Source organism: Acomys minous, assembly GCF_964271855.1.
Source record: "Acomys minous genome assembly, chromosome: 19".
NCBI lineage: Eukaryota > Metazoa > Chordata > Mammalia > Rodentia > Muridae > Acomys > Acomys minous.
Window position 1 is genome coordinate 64368390 of NC_140499.1, and position 20939 is coordinate 64389328.

At 46.7% G+C, this 20939-nt stretch overlaps 1 protein-coding gene and 1 long non-coding RNA gene across 5 annotated transcripts in view; one reads left to right on the forward strand and one right to left on the reverse strand.

The window, feature by feature from the left end:
- The window catches only part of LOC311590344, a 31060-nt gene extending 22683 nt beyond the window's left edge, over window positions 1–8377 (reverse strand). The window contains exon 1 of the long non-coding RNA XR_014776844.1: window positions 8324–8377. This is a non-coding gene — a long non-coding RNA (uncharacterized lncRNA). The remainder of the gene's footprint in view (window positions 1–8323) is intronic.
- LOC311590337 (speckle-type POZ protein-like) overlaps window positions 1–20939 on the forward strand; it is a 399822-nt gene that overhangs the window by 13698 nt on the left and 365185 nt on the right. The gene's annotated exons all lie outside the window — the stretch shown is intronic.

The window sequence follows — 20939 nt, forward strand, 5'->3', positions numbered from 1 at the left end:
AGCTGGAAAGTCCCCAAACCTGCAAGAGAGAGAATCCATGCTGTGCCCCTGACTGATCAGTCTTTGTTACTCGTTCAACAAACTTTCATTGGTCTGAGTCTGATGTCTGAGTGGTCAGTGTGCAGCTCTTCCTGGACCCCTCCCTCCCTCCCTTCTTTCTTTCCTTCCCTCCTTCCTTCCTTCCATCCTTTCTCCCTTGCTTCCTGTCTCCCTTTTGTTGGTGTTGGGGTGCTGATTACCATCTGGGAGCTTCTTCCTAGTTGTTTTTTTTAAGAGGTGTTCTAGTCTTAGGGGCTCCACTGGACAAGACGGTGAGAGGAATCCACCTCTTCCTATAGGAAGGGCAACACCGTGTGCTTGCCTCCCCCAACTTCTTCACTGCTAGGCAAGACCTAAGTTCATCAAACAGAGGCATCTTGCTCGTTCCACGGGCTTGGGTGTGGATGCACTAGGAACACAGGGGATAAAGAATCTCCTGGTTTTCCTGAGTTTAGAAGGGCAGGGCGGGCCAGCCAGCATTCATATTTCAGGGAGCATTAACTCCGCCAGACTGGGCACTGTCACATGCTTGAGGTGTCCTTGGAGCTAAGTGGCCAACTTTGTCCCATTCACCTTCCTTTCTACAGGGCCTGAAAGCAACCCAGCAACCTCAGGGTGTGATAAATTGTGCAGCTGGTCTCTGCTGTTGTGAACTAAGGACCCTGCCTGCCTTAAGTGGCTATTGTCTCCTTTCCTAGATGTGGAAACTGAGGTGTTTGAGAGGTTAAGTAACAGAGTAACTCTAGCTTGTGTAGGAGGACAGAGCCTGGACCCAGGTCTGTTTGTGTCCTCGGTCTGGTCTCTTTCCTTAGTGTTCTCACAACCAGAAGTGCAATACTTTTCTATGTGAAGGAAAAACTGTCAAGTCAACACTCTGTCACAATAATATTCAAAAAAAGCTATGTACATTTTAACAGAAGACTAAGAAAATCCTTTTCCCAACAACATTTCCCCAATTCTGTTTATCAGAATCAAACGCCAGAGTAGAAGGCATTGGAATGTAATATTTCCATCCTGTTCACAACAAATTCTGTTTCCTTTCTGGGCCCGACAGTGCAAGATAAAATGTTGTTTCAAGGAGATGCTAAGAAAAAAGTTAAAGAATGGTGCCTGTTTTTCTTTCTGCTGTAAGATGGGGGCGATCTTTCTAATAATTAATCAGGCAAACGGACATCACCCTAAGGAAACCTGGGTTCCTGTCTCATCACGGAACAATCACAGGAAGTGCACAAGTTCCAGTGCGGCGTGGCCAACCTGTCCACGTGAGAACAGAGCTGGCAGATAAGTGCCACTGGGAAAGCACGCCTCATCTTTGGCCACCGCTGAAGTGCTTCAGGATTACATTTTACTGGGCGTGTACCTAGTAAACGCTAAATGCATACACTTCTACCATTGCCCTGGAAAGTAGGGTTGGGCGTGCTGCCCGGGGCTGGAGCCCGGTGCTGGAGCCCGGTGGTGGAGCATTCCTCCAGCCTTTATAAGAGCCTAGGTTTCGATCTCAGGAGTAGAGGGGGCAAGGAGAGTTAAAAGCCATCTGTCTTAGTTTTCTTTCTATTTCGGTGATAAAACTCTGCCCAAAGGCAATTTAGAGAGAGAAGGGTTTATGTGGCTTACACTTCCACATAATTCATCACTGAGGTGAGCCAGGAGGCAGGAGCCGGGAGCCGGGAGCCGGGAGCCGGGAGCCGGGAGCCGGGAGCCGGGAGGCAGCTTCGAGCCGAAGCAGAGACCACGGAGGAACACTCCTTAGTGGACTACCTGTCCAGGGCTTGCTCAGCTTGCTTTCTTTTGGATTTTTTGTTTGTTTGTTTTTTGTCTTGTTTTGTTTTCTCTGTGTAGCCTTGGCTGTCCTAGACTTCAGCTTGCTTTCGTACACAGTCCAGGACAACCTGCCCATGGGTGGCATGGGCCCACAGTGAGCTAGACCCTCCTACGTTAGCCAAGGGCACACCTCTCAGACACGCCCATGTTTGCATCCCAGCATGCCCTTGGGCTAATCTGACTAATGAGGTTCCTCAGCGAAGGTCCCTCTTCCCAGGGGACTCTAGTTTGGGTCACATGACAGACATGGTAACAGCACCTCATCTAATCTGGGGTTTACAGCCTCAGTAGATGGAAGGCCTGAAAAGTTGAGATTTACAATCTTTTATTTATGGTTTCGTGTTTTAAAAAATTCCTTCTTGTTAGTGCCGGGCGTGGTGGCACACGCCTTTAATCCCAGCACTCGGGAGGCAGAGGCAGGTGGATAGCTGTGAGTTCGAGCCCAGCCTGGTCTACAAAGTGAGAACAGGACAGTAAAGGCCACACAGAGAAACCCTGTCTCAAAAAAACAAAAACAAAAACAAAACAAAACAAAACAAAAAACAACCAAAAAAACCCAACCAGACCTCATTTCCAGAGGCACTACTGCTGATGGCGGAAACAAATTAGGCTCTGAAGCAGGACTAGACTTTGTTGCTAAAAGATCCCTGTAAGTGCAGAGAATTCCATGGGGGCAGCAAAGAAAACCTCCAGGGTGTACTCAGCCACTGAGGGCGGCTCCCGAGGGATTTATGCACCCGTTGACCTAGGCATGCTGCTTTCACATCTCTTGTGCTAGAAAACAAAACCAAACCACAGACATTTCAGTGTCTGGGACTCTGTCTTACCTATCCCAGGGAGAACACTAATTAATTACCCCACAGAGAGCACTAATTACCCCACAGAGAGCACTAATTACCCCACAGAGAACACTGATGCAGTAAGAGCCCCATCTCCCAGGATCAATATTTAATGACTCAGAAGACACCCTATGGTCTAGCACATACCATAAAAGTAGCTCTTGGTTTGCTTTTTTTGTTTTTTAAATCTCCTAAGACTTTATTATTTTAATTATATGTGTATGTATGTGTGGTATGTTCGTGTGTGCCCACAGCAGCCAGAGACATCAGATTCCCCAGGGCTGTGAAGATACAAGTAGCTGTCAACTGCCCAGTGTGGGTGCTGGAAACCAAACTCTGATCCTCTGCAAGGACAATTCATGCTCCTAACTGCGGAGCCATCTCTCCCGCCCCACAGTTCTCGCAACAGGAGCTGATTCTCCTCTTCCTCTTCTTCTCCCTCTTCCTCTTCCTCCTCCTCCTTATAGTTTCATGCACAGCCAGGCTCTCCACAGACTCACTACTGTTGTATCCTGATCCTTCTACCCTTGGCCTCACGGATGCAGGAAAACAGGCATGTGCTACCATGTCCATTTGTTTCCTTAACTTAAAAAAATAAATAATTTTTATCTGGAGCTGGGCATCGGGTTGGGGTTGGGGTGGGTGGGCGGCAGGTAGGAAGGCTATGAACGATAATACTCCCTTTTCCTAAAGATACCCACGCTGAATCCTCAGAATCTGAAAGTGGGTTATCTCACACGTCAAAGAGACTATAGGACAGTGACGTGGGAGGCGATGGCCACGTATGTGAAGCACCAAATTCATCGCGTTAGTTTCTAAAAGTGGAGGCACTTTCTGAGCTCCGTTAGAAAAATGAGAGGGAAGAAGACAAAGAGATGACGGAGGACAAGAACTGGCTACCACTTCTTGGCTTTGAAAATAGAGCCAAAGGGCTGGAGAGATGGCTCAGTAGTGAAGAGCACTGGGTACTCTTCCAGAGGACCAGGGTGTGAATTCTAGCCCCCAGAAAACTGCTCATAGGCACCTGTAACTCCGTAACTCCAGCTGCAGGGGGTCTGGAGCATCTGTAACTCCAGCTGCAGGGGGTCTGGAGCTTTCTTTTGGCCTCCATGGGCACCAAGTATGCACATAGTGCATAGAAACTCACACAGGCAAAACACCCACCCACCAGAGCACACACACACACACACACACACACACACACACACACACAAAGCAGTACGTCTTTAAAAGTAAAGAAAGCAGAGAAAGAGACCATCGATGAAGGAATGTGGGTGACCTCTTGAGTAGCCCTTAAGTGACAACACTCCGCAAAGAGCTGGAGTCCCCAGTGCTATGGACTCAAAGAGCTGAATTCAACCAGAAACCAAAAGTGGGTAAGGAAACAACTTCGTTGACGATAGGGATTAAACCCAAGGCTGCTCATGCCAGGCTACTGCTCTAGCACTGAGCCATTCCCCTTTTATTTTGACTCAGAGCCTCATTAAGTTGCCCAAGATGGCCTCAAACTCCAGACGGACCTCAAACTTTTCCTCTTGCCTCAGCCTCCTGGGAGCTGAGGTTACAGGCAGACCTCCATGCCCCCTTAGAGTCTCCAAAAAGCGATGTGCCCTGTGGTCCTTGGGCCTGGATTCTATCCCAATAAGACTATGCCATACTTCTGACCTGGGCTGCCGAAATTTTTTGTCTACAGTAGAAAACTAGCTTGGCGCGGTGGCGCACTTCTTTGGTCCCAGTGCTTGAGAGGCAGAGGCAGGTGGATCTCTGTGAGTTCTAGGCCAGCCTGGTCTACATAGCAAGTTCCTGGCCAGCCAGCAAGGATTACGTAATGAAACCCTGTCTCAAAAAAGAGACAAAGACTGAGGATACAAGCAAGCGTGCATCCGAGGTGGAAGTTAATGTTTTGTTGCTCAAGTTACAAACAGCTTTGGACAAGCAAAGGGCAGGGAACTTGGTTCTGCTTTGTTATTGTTTTCTCGACCACCCAATAAAAGTTCTGCTCTAAGACTCTCTAGAGTGACAGCTAGGAGTTTCTGCTCTGAGTGAAATTACTCACAGCAGTGAGCCGTTTGGGGTGGAGCTGTGAACAGAGCCTGTCTGAGCTAGTAAAATGGATCCTTCCCTTTCTCTGACTCTCTGAATGCTGGAGTTACTTAGGGGCCCTAAGGTCACCTCGTTCGGTTGTATTTTATAGTAAAGAACGCTCATATGCAAATGACTTCTCCAGGGTCACATGCAGGCTGGGTCAGTGCTCCGACTCCCTGCCTGATCTTTTTGGCTTCCAGATGTCCACAGGATGACACACGGGGTTTGCGTGATCTAAAGGAGGGCGTTTCCTTAGTTTTTGAGTGTTGGTTGAATTCAGCCCTTTGCCAGTACAGCACTGTGGTCTCTACTTCCCTTGACAACGGTGCCAGCAGAGGGCTGTTCTCTTTCCTTCACTCATGTCCCCGCTATTTTCAGGGCTCAGTTTTTATTACCCTGGGATGTCCAGTTCTGAACACCGTGCCAGGACCACCGGAAGAGATTGTCTGGACAATAAGATGAGGTGTGTTATCCCTATTTGTGTTTTTAAAAATGCAAGTGTTCTAATGTACCTTCCAGAAGGTTTCCTAATTTTGGCCCACCCTCAACACATGCTGAATTCTTCTTAAAGGTCCAGGTTAGTGATAATAAACACCCAAATGTAACATGGAGACCGAGACCAAATTTATTCCAAGAAACTATGGATTTCATTAGATACAAAATAAAGTATTTTATTGGCTTTTGGCTGGTTCTTCTAAGTATCATTTCCCTTTTGACTTACTTCCAGAGACAGGACTTTTTTGTAACTTTAGTTTCTACAGTCACACTTCCTTAGTCCCCAGTGGTCACTGTTTCTTTTTTCCTTTTAGTGCCTAGACAGACTAAAGTGCTTCTCCCAAATCTCCTCCCAGCAATTCTCCTGGCTGTGCGCACCTGTCTGGCAGAGCTGCCTCTGGGCTGCTCAGAGATCTGGATGCCCCAGTGCTGTGCTCTCATCTTTTCCACGTGGCTTTACCTGCTCTGCTGAGACAAGTGAAAACAGACCTGCTCTATGCTCACGGGTGTTTATTAGTAGCCAGGCACTGTTAAAAACTCTTTGTTAAGGAGCTAGAGAGATGGCTCAGAGGTTAAGAGCACTGGCTGCTCTTCCAGAGGTCCTGAGTTCAATTCCCAGCAAGCACATGGTGGTTCACAACCATCTGTAATGTGATCTGATGCCCTCTTCTGACCTACAGGTGTGCATGCAGCCAGAACACTGTATACATAATAATAAATAAATATTTTTTTAAAAAAAAAACTGTTCATTAAAATACAATTTTAAAGCTCTCATTCAAGTTTTTCCCCTTTAAATAAGCTAAGATGGTGGGGGTAGGGCAATTAGATGCTAAGTAACAATTGTTGGGCCTCTCTCTTGTGCCCAGCTGCCTTGAACAGAGGACTGTCACCAAGAAGCCCCTTTGGCAGCTTGCTAAACAGCTATTGTGGCAGCCCAGATGTTCTGAGCACCTCAAGGAAGCCACACCGGCTGCCAAAAGGTCGCTCTGGCTTCATCCTTTCTATACATGACTGTTTAAAATAGTCTCAGCAGATAGATGCTCCCCAGTGAGCTCCAGGAGCCGCGTCACCCATGTGAGGCAGAACTTTTCCCTAGTGGCCCTCACCACACACTAACCTGGCTGTGTAAGCAAGGTGGTCTGGCTGTCCTCAAGCGCACTCCCCCCACTGCTGCCCCCTAGCGTTACAAATTTAGGTCCATGAGAGGGCTGCTAGCGGACTAGGCTGAGTTAACAAGGTAAGGGGAGTCAGAAGAAGCTGCCCCCAGGGCAGAAGCAAGAAAGCAGCTGAAGACTTCCAGACATCGGCTGAGTGGGGTGGGGAGTCATGGTGGCCGTGGCTGTGGGGGCAGAAATGACAGAGAGCAGAAGCTGTAGAGATGTGGAGAGGGAAACGACAAGCCTAGCTGCTGGACAAGTTCCGGGGAGGTTCTAAGCCTGTGTACGGACAAGGCTTCTAACACGGTAGAGCTGAGAGCTATTTACACTAGCTACCGTCCAGGATGAAATGTCCCAATACCTTAACTCCAAGAGCTGTGACAGTAGCTGCTCTGAGTACAGCCCGAGGCGCAACAACCGAGACCCCGCTGGGGCCATAACACATTTAATTCATTCATTAAAAAAGTTGCAATCTGTGGCCTGGAAGATGGTTCAGTTGGCAAAGCACTTTCCACACAAGCAGCAGGGCTTAAGCTCAGGTTCCCAGATCCCACATAAAGCCAGGGGCGGCAGCAGGAGCCTGCCATCCCAGAGCTGCCCCGGGCAGCGCAGGCAGGAGAATCTGCTGGCGTTCGTGGGCCTGCGGCTCTGGCATGTGAAGGAGGACAAGAGGAGGCCTTGCATGGAACAAGATCAAAGGCAAGGACAGATATGTGAAGTTCCCTGCACACACTTGCCATGGCACATGCCCGTGCACATATGCACACAACAAACACACACACGTATGTTTTTTTTCTTTCTTTCTTTCTTTCTTTCTTTCTTTCTTTCTTTCTTTCTTTCTTTCTTTCTTTCTCTCTCTTTTTAGACAGGTTTCTCTGTGTAGCCTTGGCTGTCCTGGACTCGCTTTGCAGAGCAGGCTGACCTCGAACTCACAGAGATCCACCTGCCTCTGCCTCCCGAGTGCTGGAATTAAAGGCACGCGCCACCAGCGCCCGGCCAGATTTTTTAAAAGATTAAAATTTCCACCACAAGTTGAAAGTCAGCCTAGGCTAAATAACAAGTTCCAGGCTAACCAGGGTTATAGATTGAGACCCTGTCTCAAAACAAACGTTATCTATTTCGCTATCATATCCATATCCTGTTCCTGCCTACTGTGCTTATGGTAGTGGGTGAGGTTGAGCGATATTAGTTCCAAACTAACCGCTTGAGCTTGTGGCACACCCTCCCAGCACACAGCCAGCAACAGCGATTCTCTGGCTGCCTGATACAGATTTTCTGACTTCATCCAGTTAGTAAATTGCACCAGTAGTCCTGTCTGACATAGATTTTTCCAGCCTGAAATCAGGTTGGCCTGCTCAGATCCTTCCAGGGGAAAAACAACGCCACTCATAGTCAACTAAAAAGAAATCACTGAGGAGGGCGTCTCACCGTGCCTGACGCTCGCGTAGGAATATTCTTGGGCAGGAGGCCACAAACCCCCATCCCCACCCCCACCCCACCCCCCAGTAGGTCCGTTGTATGGAGACACTACAAGTGGAAGAGCCCAGCCTGGTCAGTATTTGCTTTAAATTTGGCTCAAAATTGTGGAAATGGTTTTTCCCCTTGCAAATCTTAGGATTAACACCAAGGAAGCAAAATTTATTTTCGTAGAACTGACTCTTGCAGTTTCTCAACACGCGTAAGACTATCTACCCAGAGAAAGAAATAGGAGAAAATGCCCACAGACCAAAGGGACAAGCCAGGTCCCCCGCCCCCCCAGCCCCACGCACCCCCACTCCCGCACCCCCCACCCCACGCACCCCCCACGCACCCCCACCCCCCCACCCCCAGGCACTCCACCCCACCCCCACGCACCCCCCACCCCTGCCGCGGCTGCCTCTGAGTTACCGCTGGAGGTCTCTCAGGCTGAAGGTTTTAATTGAAAGCAGTTGCTTTCCCCCCCTCCACCCATCCCTGAGTGTGACTCATCTACTGTCCTCCAGGCCAAGTGTTTTCTACAAAATACTGTGTCTCCATGGCAACCGCCCAACACGCCCCTCCCTCCTTCAGTTGACTCAGTACTGTGGAAGGGGAAATCTGTTGGTTTGACTAGTTATAAATTAGGAGAACCATTACTCACAGGAAAGGACCTTCGGGCTCCAGGGCAGAGTTGCCACATAACAGTACAAGGAGCCAAGGAACACCCGGGGAGGCCCCAAATATAACACAATTGCTTCTTATTAAGCCACTTTGCAGCACTGCGAACAATGGGGGAACACAGCTGGTAATTGTTGAAGCCGTAAAACCAGTCACCCTCAGCCTCCCTGCACGACCATTAGTCTCAGGGTTGTTTTTTGTTGTTGTTGTTGTTGTTTTGTTTTGCTTGTTTGTTTGTTGTAGATGAAGAAGCCACACCGCAGAGCTTCCGGTAGTGCATCCGGTGAGTGACACAGGATGTGATCACCTGCTCGGATTCCTGGCTGCGTCTCTTCCCTGTTCCAGCTTAATCACCTGGCTATTGGGCCAGAAGAGCCTCACAAGTCATCCTGAGTTTGCTGAACTTTTCTAACTGTAGTTTTCTTTTTATCAGGGCTTCAGAGACTAAAGAGGGTAGGTTTCTAAATAGGCAGTTTCCCCGCCAAGCAAACACAGGAGTGTGTAATGGAAGCTGAGCTGCTAATATGGACGAGCCCACTCCAAGCTTCCTTGGGCCATTAACTGGATATCCTTTTCCATGCCAGCTTCTCTGCTTTGACAGCCACTGTTGCTCTACTTGGGCCAGGCATCTCAGTCAGCCCACCTCTCCTCTCATGACATAACCAGAAAATACAGAGCTAATCTTTATGGCGGTGTGTGTGTGTGTGTGTGTGTGTGTGTGTGTGTGTGTGTGTGTGTGCCACTGAGCCACCACATAGAGCCTCACTCCTTCCCCAAGCCCCTCATGGAAGTGCTCACTTGCTGGCACATCAAACTAGCCACTTGAATTCCTTGAATTCGGGCTACCAGTTCTGAGTCCAGAGCCTTTGTCTGAGACCCCGGGTGAAAAGAGGCGCAGTTCCTGCGTTCATTTAGCATCTTAGAAGGGAGGTTTCAGTGGCTCTTGGTTCAGAAGCAGACCAGTGTCACCCTTAGCCACTTTCCAGGTACGGAAGTAGCTTAGATATCCCATCCGTTGTCTGTTAATGATATTCTTTCTCCTTTTAGAGTAAAGACAGAGCATGGTGTCCATGGTACGATCTTCCTTCTAAAGTGCACAAGCCAGTGCACATCATGCAATCTTCTCTTCCTTCTAAAGTGCATAAGCCACTCCCCCCTGCACCCCCTCCCACCACCCCAACTCCTCCACCCCCCACCCCCTGCCCCTTTGTTCAGAGTTAGGCAGCCATCACTACAATTGATTTCAGAACACCATCCAGGAAAGAAACACTGTAACCATTGACAACTATTCTCAAGTTTTACCCCAACTTGTTTCCCCAGCCCAGGTAATTAATTATCTGTTTCCCATCTCTGCATTTCCTTAGTCTCAATTTTTCACGAACATTCTACTCTGTCCTCCCAAGAGTTAGATTTTTCACATTCCACACCTGAATGAGATCACGTGATATCTGGTCGGCTGTGTCTGGCTTATTTCACTTAACACAGTATCTTCTGAGTTCATCCGTGCTGTCACAAATAACGAGATTTAAAAAAAAAAAAAAAGCTAATAGTATCCAGTTCTGTGAATGTACCAAGTTTGGTTTATCCTTGCGTCTGCTTTCTCAGGTATAATTTGGGTTACACATCATGCTAGAAGTACTGCACCTCTGCAGCGGCACATGCAAAACGCGCCTGCCGTAATGAACTAGTGTGATTATTAACCTAGCCACTTGGCTAGGCCTGCCTCAGGGAGGTCAGCAAACTGTGCTTGCCAAAAACGTACTGCTCATCAGAGGGCAGGCTCTGCAGCTGGAAATCTGAGCTGTCAACATCTCTGCCATTTATGAGCTGTGTGACTGGGCAAAACACTACCTTGGTTTCTTTGCCTGTAAATACGGTACACTGCTAGCTTCTCCCTTCTTGGGGTACTGTGATCAAAAAGACTAATTCACGCCAGGTGCTTTTAACAGTCCTGGAATAGCCTACCACACACGCTCCCACTTCTGGATTGAGGACGCTGTGCTCAGATGTGTTTAAGGAACTTGCAGCCGAGTGAGCGTCTGCAGACGTCCCACCTAAACGCGTCCCACCATCTCATCTGGAGTACGGTGTGTGTGGAAGGACAGCATGCTTGCCAAGCGCAGCACCGCTATGTACACACGTGTTGACGTAATTCATTTCTGTTTTGTTCATGTTCGGGTTTTGTAAAGAGCTTAGAGCAAAAGAGTCTCACTGGAACATGGGCGCCCTACAGGGAAAAGTCAAACAAACTGCTTTTTTACTTGGCTGGTTTTCAGTGCTGGGAATTGAACCCAGGTCTGCTGTCTGATAGGTAAGCACCCTACATGGAGCTGCACACCACAATCACTTTTCCATCCCAATCTTAAGACTTTGTTATTATTGTATGTGTTATGTACAGTGATGTATGTTTGTGGGTGTGCACACCACGGTGTGCATATGGAGGTCAGAGGTCAACCTCATGGAGTCCGTTCTGTCTTTCCATCTTTACGTGGGTTTCAGGGATCGAAATAAAGTTGGCAGGCTTTCATGGCAAGTACCTTCACCTGCTCAGACTGCTCACAAGCACCGCACCGCAGTCGCCTTTGTAAAGAAATTCTGTCTGTGGTTCCAACTGAGCACCTGGAACAAAAGTTCAAGAGGGAAATTTGAATAGATTACAGGAAAAAAAAAAACCCAACCTGGCAAAGTTTGCTGTAATCTGCTAACACAGACGACCAGTCCTGCAGAGCTAGAGCCAACCTTTCAGAGAGAGGGTAGAGGCTGCTCTCCACTGCCACGCAAGCCTGAGAATAACTGAGCGGAGGGACTGAGAAGGTCACAGCCTGGCGAGGGAAGCAGAGCAGGCAACTTAATTTGCAATAGCAAAAAACTAGTATGATTTTATGTGAGCTGCACATTCATTTGAAGAGGTCTGTGAAATGAGGGAGCAAGGTCCCCCAAACGGACTTGTTTCCTCTCACGTCTCACACAGGTCACGCAAAGGCGGGGGAGGCCAGTCACACACAGCCTTACGTGACTCACTTCTAGAGTAAATTTGAAAAGTTCATGCATTCCCAGCCTTCTCTTTCCCCAATAGGATTTAGTGAAAGACCCTGGGGGGGGGGTTGTTTGTTGAAATGAGGCCTTTCAGAGACGAGCCATAGACATCCTGACTGGACAGGGCCCGTCTCCTAGTTGGGCATGTCCTTCCATGTCTCCGGCTTTGTGCCTCCGCAGCAGGCATGGGCTTACATTCTTATCCAATAGCTTGGAAGGCTTCTGGTGAGTGTGCCTGAAGCTACTAAAATCAGTCAGACTGATGACACTCCAGTTCAGCTCCAGGAGTTCTGGGCAGTGTAGTCACTAATTTCTAGCTACTGGGGCTTTGCTTTTCTCAGACCCTTCTGAAGATAAGAACTTGACACGCATTGGCTATTGCTGTTGTCACATCCAGGCCTTAGGGAAAGTTTCTCATGTGCCAGGCGATGGCTAACTCCATGAATACATTCCAAGAATTTTAAGAAAGACTTCCCTTGAGAAAAATCTTTACTAAGTTCTAGTCTATAGCTGTCATGTAGGAAAGAGGGTAGGAGATTTTCAAGATTCCCCATTTTTTAAAAATCTTTTTTAAAATTTATTTTTTTTATGTGTATGGGTATTTTGCCGTCATGTGTAGGCATAAGGTTATTGTGTAATTCAAATGCTGATTTCTGTATCTCCCATATCTGGTTGCAAGCCTTGTTCTGAGAATCACGTGTCTCAATGTTGTATAAACTATGTTCCCCAAATGCCCCCCTTTTATGCTAATAAAGCAGTTTACAGCCAGTTGCTGAGCAGGGGAGAGAACAGGGCTGGCTTCCTGCCAGCCAGAGGAGGAGGAGCTAGAAGAGGAAATAGGGATCAAGCCACAGGCGGAGGTGCAGGAGAGGTGAAGAAGATTCAGCTGGTGCAAGGAAAGAACTAAAAAGAAAGTAACGAGGGGATTGTGGCAAGGATGGAGTCAGGATAATGTAGAGGGTTAAGAATAGACTTTCCACTGCTCAGGATTATGTTGTGAAGCTTATTTTTTTTTTTAAGATTTATTTATTTATTTATTATGTATACAGTGCTTTGTCTACATATACACCTCCATGGCAGAAGAGGGCATCGGATCACATTATAGATGGTTGTGAGCCACCATGTGGTGGCTGGGAATTGAACTCAGGACCTCAGGAGGAGCAGCCAGTGCTCTTAACCTCTGAGCCATCTCTCCAGCCTGTGAAGCTTATTTTTAAGCACATATAAAAGAGTTTCAGTTATTTGTATGATTTCCCAGTTAAGAGAGAAACAAACAGCTACATAAAAAAAAAAATCTGTAACCGCTGTGAGCTGCCCAACCTTCCCATGTTTTAAAGAGAAGTCACAAATACAGGTTGCTACATGAAATATCTCCATTTTAAAGGCTGACCACACACATGACTACATGGACTACCACACATGTAAAGGCTACAAATCCACACTCTAGTCACTGATCCTACCCTGTGCATTGGCTCCTGATCTTCACAGGTGACTATGGAACACTCACGGCATTTAGTGCTCAGTCTGTGCCACTGCCTGTCCTGCATGGCCATGACCCAGGCTGCTGAACACACTCATTCTCATTTTTTGTATGGTCAAGTGAGAGACAGTCACACAGGAAGAACATGGCAGCAGTGTGTGTCTCTGGGCAGCACTGTGCTATGAGGAAGGGTTCAAAGACTCACCCGCTCTTTGTCTAGAGAGTCTGTTGACCCAGTTTCCATGGCCCTTTGAAACATGCATTGAAAGTGGGTAAATGGGGCTGGAGAAATGGCTCAGGGGTTAAGAGCACTGGCTGCTCTTCCAGAGGTCCTGAGTTCAAGTCCCAGCAACCACATGGTGGCTCACAACCATCTATAATGGGATCTGATGCTCCTTATACATAATAAATAAATAAATAAATAAATAAATAAATAAATAAATAAATAAAAGTGGGTAAATGGGCACAATGTTGGTGGCATTTGCAGACAGGCTTGTGGGAGGAAGATGGGAATAAATAAGACTGTTTGGATGAGGCTGTCACAGGGAGACTGTGGCTCTTTAAGAGGAGGAGAGACCAGAGGTGTTGGTCATGATTTGATTGTTACCCTCCATGAAAGGATAGTAGTACTAGATACGATACATAAACGTAGAAAGAAAGAAAGAAAGAAAGAAAGAAAGAAAGAAAGAAAGAAAGAAATATAGACAACTGTGAAGCAATTCTGTGCCATGGGTTTGACTGCTTGGCTTGCAAAATTAGGAAAGGGGTGCGAAGAAAGACGCTGAGCACAAGGGACACACAAGGAGAAACAACAAAATCTGAAGTGGCTGGAGCTTTGTTTCCTGTTATACTAGAGAAAAAGTTGCTGGAAGGGAGTATGGAAGCCTCTACAGTCATTTGGCAGGGCCAAACCCTCGACTGTCAGAGTTTACTCACAGCTGTATGTAGTTACCAAACAACTGTAGCCAAGTTACCACATCAGTGGTGAAAATAAAACACACACACACACACACACACACACACACACACACACACACTCTTTCAAGTGGTTGGCCCTGACTCTTTCACCATTTCTTCCAGTGAGCCAGAGGTGAAAAATGTAATGTGAGAGAGGGGGAGCAGGCAACTGGAGAAGAAGTCAATAGACCATGTTCGGTAATTGTAAACAAAACCATGAGGTACCTGAGGGGAACTGATTCAGGACTGACTATCTAGCACCAGAAAAAATCAAGTCCCGTGGCTGCTCGCTGTTTGGCACAAAACGGACTACACGTAAGTTAAAAAAAAATACTTTTTATTGATTCTTTGTGAATTTCGCATCATGTACCCCAATCCCACTCATCTCCCTGTGCCCTCATAGCCACCCTTTGCCCTTGCAACCCCTCCACAAAAGAAATAAAAGCAGAACTGTAGTGCATCACCGTGTCATGTAGTACACCCTTTTGTCCACACATCTTGACTTGCAAAGGTCCGTTGCAATGAGCCCATTGGTCTGGTTCGAGGCCTCTGCCTTCTGCTGCACCATCAGTCCTGGATCCTCACCAGGACTCCTCTCAGATGTCCTGTTGTCGCCCTGTGCCATGGAGGTCCTGCAGGTTTGGATCTGCAGGACCAGCTTCTTCATGGGCTTTAGCAGACCGTAGATGGGATAGATGTTGGGGTGGGCCAACTCAAAGCCCTGGATCTGGGCCTGCCTGGTAGCTGAGTTGATCAGCCTGCCCCCTTTCCTGCACCCACACCACCACGGTGAGCTCTTCAGCACTGGCCTGGCTAGCTCACCCAATTCTATAGCCAGCAGGGGGCAGGACCAGCTCTCCAGCCCTCATGCCCTCGGGGGCCCTGTTCACCCAAGCCTTCACTACCAGGGTTAGCTGTATTATGCTGCCCAGGCAAAGTGCAGGACCCACTCTCCCAAGGTCTATATCCTGTAAGGGGCAATACCAACTCTAAGTTTCTTTTTCTTTTTTTATTAGCCATTGTTTAAGGTAAATTACTTAATTTTGGTAAGCTTTAATCTTTACCCTATTTCAAAACTGGGGCTAATAATAGATTTCACATTGTAGGGTTATTAAAGGTTTCATTGAGTTTAAATAGATTAAATATTTAGAAGAGTTGAGGACCATTGAAGACATGTCAAGTTTATTACTATCTGTCTCAGGGCCAACCCCGATATCATTGATCAGTGATTCTCATCAGGGATTAAGTCACTTCTAGAAGGAGTCTGCAAAATTTATAAGTCTCCATTTTGAATTTTGAAAAATGATTGACAGACACTGACAACATGTCCTGGATCAAGTTAAGGTTGCACACTGCAGTGAGGTCAGTGCGACGAGGAACCAATCCATGTTCTCTGTAAGTCCTCCTAGCTTTCATGTAAGTAAAAACAGTGCTTATGGCTCCCTAAGCCAGGAGCAGAATTCCACTTTGCATATAAACCCATTCATTTTGTTTTTAATGATAAACATCAAAGCCCAGGACCTCATGCAAGCTAGACACTCTTACACTGAGCCACACCACCAAGCCCCCAAAGCATATGCTAATAGCTTGAATATTACTTCAATGACCAGGAATGCACCCACAAGGTAAATAAGCTACAGAGAAAGCTGAGCTTCACATTGTTTGCGGCATCCCTGCCAGTTGTTCCTGTCATAATTAGATACTAACAAGTTTGGGTTATAAGCAGAGCTTATGGCATTAGCTAGTGTTAATAGCAACTACAATGACAGCAGATCTGTATATATTGGGAGACTTCTACTTGATCAGTATGTCTTCCAATATCTTAATGCTTAAACAATTCCAAGGTGGAACTAATTTTACTATAATATTTTATTATAAGTGATCATCCCTTTACTTACCCTTTACATGACGGTTGGTTTCCTGACATATCTATGAATGTAACATTATGTGTGACTTTTGTTTCAGGAGAGCAAATGCTACGTGGAAAGTACTTGCTATGAGAGCAGACTTTGTGCTATAAGTGATGAAAAGATACACAGAATCTACATTAAAAAAAAATTCATGGTTTAATCCCTGCACTCAGGAGGCAGAGGCAGGTGGATTGCTGTGAGTTCGAGGCCAGCCTGGTCTACAGAGTGAGTCCAGGACAGCCAGGGCTACACAGAGAAACCCTGTCTCAAAAACAAACAAACAAACAAACAAAAATTCATGGACTGGCACGATGACTCGCGGGGTGAGGGTACTTGTCACCAAGCTTGATGACCTGGGTTCCATGCCCAGAATTCACTTATTGGAACGTTAGAAGAAGAGAACTGACTCCCCTATCTCTACACACACACACACACACACACACACACACACACACACACACACACCTGTAAGATATTCAAACTGAGAAGACTAGTCAGGAGAAAGCAGTAGTCCATGACCTGCCGTGTTTGTCTGGGGAGGGGCAGCCTGACACTGAAGGAGGACTTAAGAAGACACCGTGTCTGTGGGGACAGGTGCCATTTATGTCCATCTTGGACCAATGGCTCATCAGGGTCAGGAAAAAAATGGGGTGCACTGGGAATGATGGGGTCCTCTCTGCTTCATCAGGGTCAGGAAAACGGAGTCATGGGGTTCTCTCTGCCTGCGAGGAGACCTGGGCAGCCCACTAAACTGCCAAGCTGAAGTTGGCTCCTGGAAGGGTGTGGCGTCTTGAGTTTTGACTCTCTCGGGGGCTTCACCAAACACAGGAAGCCGGTTGTCTTCACAGCATATCAGCTTGCAATCACTACATCATTGAGAAAACACAGGCTTTGAAGACTCTATTCTCCGAAAGCCTCAAAGCCCATCCTGAAATATCAATAAGGGGGTGGGGGGGTGGGGAAGAGAGAAAACAGAGAAAGGAAAGAGAAAGGAAGGAAGGAAGGAAGGAAGGAAGGAAGGAAGGAAGGAAGAAAATGTAAACAATGTTGGTGCTTAATACAGTAGTCATAATAATGGCACATCCTAAACCCAGAGCCTATAAATATGTTAGATTACATGGCAGAATGGAGTTAAGGATGAGATTAAGATTAATCAGAAGATTTTTATGGCCTGATACAGTCACTACAGTTCCCAGAAGAGGGAGGAGGAGAACAAAGGCCCAGAGAAGTCCACAGGGACGGCTTGGGGATGGAGGAGACGCGAAGCTAAGGGGCGTGTGTGACTGGCCTCTCAGAGCTGCAAAGGTGAAGAGACCAAAGTCCAATCCTGACGTGGTGGTGCATCCCTGTTGGGCCAGCACTCCAAAGGGCGAGGCAGGAGAGTCACCTACGGAGTGAGAGCCCGCCTCAAAGAGTAACCATGGAAAAGAAGGCAGAACAAGAAAAGAAGCTGAGAAAGATGAGAGAAAGAGGCAGGAAAGGAGAGGATTCTCCTGGGAAGCTTTCAGGAGGCCAGACAGCAGCACAGCCTGCTGGCAGAGTGGTTGTAGCCCACGAAACTCCCGTGGTTCTTAGCGTTTTTTGTAACTGTGGCAATATGCCTGAGAAACACGACTTGGAAGAGCCAGGGTTTGTTTTCACTCACACTTTCAGAGGTCTTAGTCCAAGGCCAACTGCCTAGGTTACATTGGGCCCAACATGAGGCAAAATAGCACGGCAGGATTCATCAGTTCAACCGAAAACGAAACTCAACATTCCTCAGAACTTCATCCTGTGGGTTTCTCCTCCTCCTCCTCCTCTTTCTCCTCCTCTTCCTCTTCCTCCTCCTCCTTCTTTTTGGTTTTTCAAGACAGGGTTTCTCTGTGTAATCTTGGCTGTCCTGGACTTGCTTTGTAGACCAGGCTGGTCTTGAACTTACAGAGATCCTCCTGCCTCTGCTTCCGGGGTTAAAGGCGTGCGCCACTACGCCCGGCTTATCATGCAGGTTTGTCAGGAAACCCCTTACTCCCCTTCTCCGTACCTCATGGTCCCCTACCTTGATGACAATGCACGTAATCTGAGCAGCCTGCATCAGCTCCAAGGGCCCCCACCTCTGTCCCTGCTGCCCACCGCACAAAGCCTGCTTGGTTTCCCACCGAGCTGCTGCTCTCTCCTTCTTTTCGTTGTTCAACACTGGAAATTTCAGTTTACCCACAATTCATGCTGCCTTCACAAGAACCGTGGTTCTGGTTTTAGATGTCGGGGGCGGGGGGGGGGGGGCGTGAAGGGTTTTGCCGCCATCTTGGATTTATTTTTCTTCCCTCCCTTTTTTGAGAATTCAGTCTTTCCCTCAAACAGGTTAATGGCCTGGTATCTACTCCTCCCACTCAGTCCCTTTGTCCTCTACCTGTTTCCAAGTGAGCATGTAGGCATAGGGTTTGAACCTCAGACAACAAGGAACAGCCAAGCTTCCCTTTTGGTTAGGGCTACAGACCTGACATTGCATGCTTGGTAGCTGGGTTTGTGCCATGTCACATTCATTTTGTAAAACAAGATAGATCTTCCTGGCTATTTTTGGCTTTGTCTGTTACTTTTTATTGGTTCACAACAATTTTACTAAAATGAATGAATAAATAAATAAACCCAAAAGAGTATTTTTTATTATTATTATTATTATTATTATTATTATTATTATTATTATTATTATTGTTATTATTATGTGAAATAAAGTTTTCAGAACAGATTGCCTTGGTGTAGCCCTTTTAGGTTTTAGACTTGACTAGCTCTTCTTTCTGCAGGTAAGAAGCTCAAAATATTATTTTTTCTATTTTAATGTAACTTTTTTTTTGCAATTTATTTTTATGTATATGTGTTTGCTTGCTTGGACATCAGTTTGTTTGTTTTGATTTTCTTTTTCTTTTTTCTTTTTTTGAGACAGGGTTTCTCTGTGTAGCCTTAGCTATCCTGGACTCATTTTGTAGACCAGGATGGCCTCAAACTCACAGAGATTCACCTGTCTCTGCCTCCTGAGTGCTGGGATTAAAGGCGTGGGCTTCCATGCCCAGTTGCTTGGACATCAGTTAGATTCATGTCTTACATCAGGCCCATGTAGGACAAAAATGGCCTGGGATCCTATGAAACTAGCCCTATAGATGGTTATGAGCCCACACATAAGTGCTGGGAATTAAACTCAGGGTCTCTGGAAGAACAGCCAGTACTCATAACCATAGATCTATATTTCCAGCCCCAACATTAACTTTTTTCCATTTGAAATGATAAAGAATTACTGTTTGAGGGGAAAAGAGAAGAAAACAAAACACTAGATAATTTATTTTAGGTACACCTGTAATATGAAGGGCCAGGCCCCAAAGAGATCTTAGTATCTGAAACATGTCTAAGCCTACTTTGTTAATGTCTGCTTATTGTGATAGGTTTTTTTCTATATATATTTATGTAGTGAGAATGTTGGTTTCTTTAAAAAAAAAAGTGATGTTATGTGAATATGTTTTTTATTTTAATCTCAGATATGGGATGGGGCTGCTTCAGATTGTCTACAGCTGCTGACTATAATTTGTCTCAGGCTGTAGGAGGGACACGGTTTTACGAGCTGCAGATAGTTTCTGCACGTAGGTGACATTTGGAATTCTGGGAACTTGCTAGAGCCCTAAGAGGCAGGCTTGCTGTTGCTGGCTGGTTGCTGGTGGCTGTGGTTTGTTGCAGTTTGTCAACTGGCTGTATGTAAAGAGACAACAAGAAGAAATTGATTATCCTGACAGTGGAGACCAACCCTGCCCCCAAAGAACTTGATGCTTCTAATTGGCAAGAAGTAGTCTAAAGAGGTCTAAGACCCCCTCTAACTTTATCTCTTACCTACCTAGTGTTGGAATGCTAAAAGAGATTGGGGGGGAGGAGGATGGCAAATATAGGAACCCATTAAAGTAGCCCAAAAATGTCGTACACAGATTTCTAACTTTTTTTTTATCCATTCACTTATGTAGTTGTCTGTTTGTTTGTTTGTTTTTAGGCAGGGCCTCAAGTAGGCCAGGCTGACCTCAAACTCATTATGAAGTCGAAGTTGAGCTTGAAGCCCCAGTCTTCCCGTCAGCACGTCTGGAGTGCCGAGGCCTTGAGATAAGATCATCTTGTGTAGGGGCAATAGCATCACAGGGATCCCAAAGACTCTGAGGGAAAAGCTAAACCAAAACCAAAACAAAAAGAAACATAGAAAGGACCCACATCTAAGATACTTTCACAATTGTGGCCTAGGAGACCAAGCCAAGGGAAGTGGTGTCCTCCAGAGGTCACAAAGTGGACAGCCTCCAGGACACTACTGAGGGCTCCATGTGAGCCCCCTAGAAACCACTGTAAACTAGTGACTCCTGTGCTTCTGGGCTGGGCTTTGGTCAGAACATACTTATGAATGTTGTCAGCAAGTTCTGTGACTTTTGCTTTGTATCTAGAGAATGATTCTCTGGCAGAATTTCAAAAGCAATGGATGCCACCCATTTTAAAAAGAAATGAGATGGTAGGACTAAGGCAGCCTGGGCTCAAGGCTTGAAATGACTGAGTCCCACACAAACACACAAAAGGGGCTGTAAAAATCTGCTGTTGCTTCTCATGCAGCTCTGCAAGAGCTGGGAAGCTGGGAATGTGCTGAGGAGGCATGGCGCCATGTGGAAAGCCTACCTTCCCCCATGCAAAAGGCCATCGTAGAAACCCCGAGTCGCAGCTTCTCAGAGAAATCCGTGGCTCTTGATGGCCAGATGGCTAATGAGCACACAGACGCACAGGACACTATTGTCACCTTTCTGTATCGATGAGGTCATGCAGCACTGCGTAGAGCACGCTTCAGTCACGATGAACTCTTCACTGAACTGGACAACAGCAAATCTGTCTTGTGGTGTTTGGCTTCCCCTCTACGTATCCCCAACTACTCCTGAACTTCTTTCACTCAGCTTTGGTGTCATCCGCGTGTTTTGAGTGATGTTATAAGGCACTGCCAAGT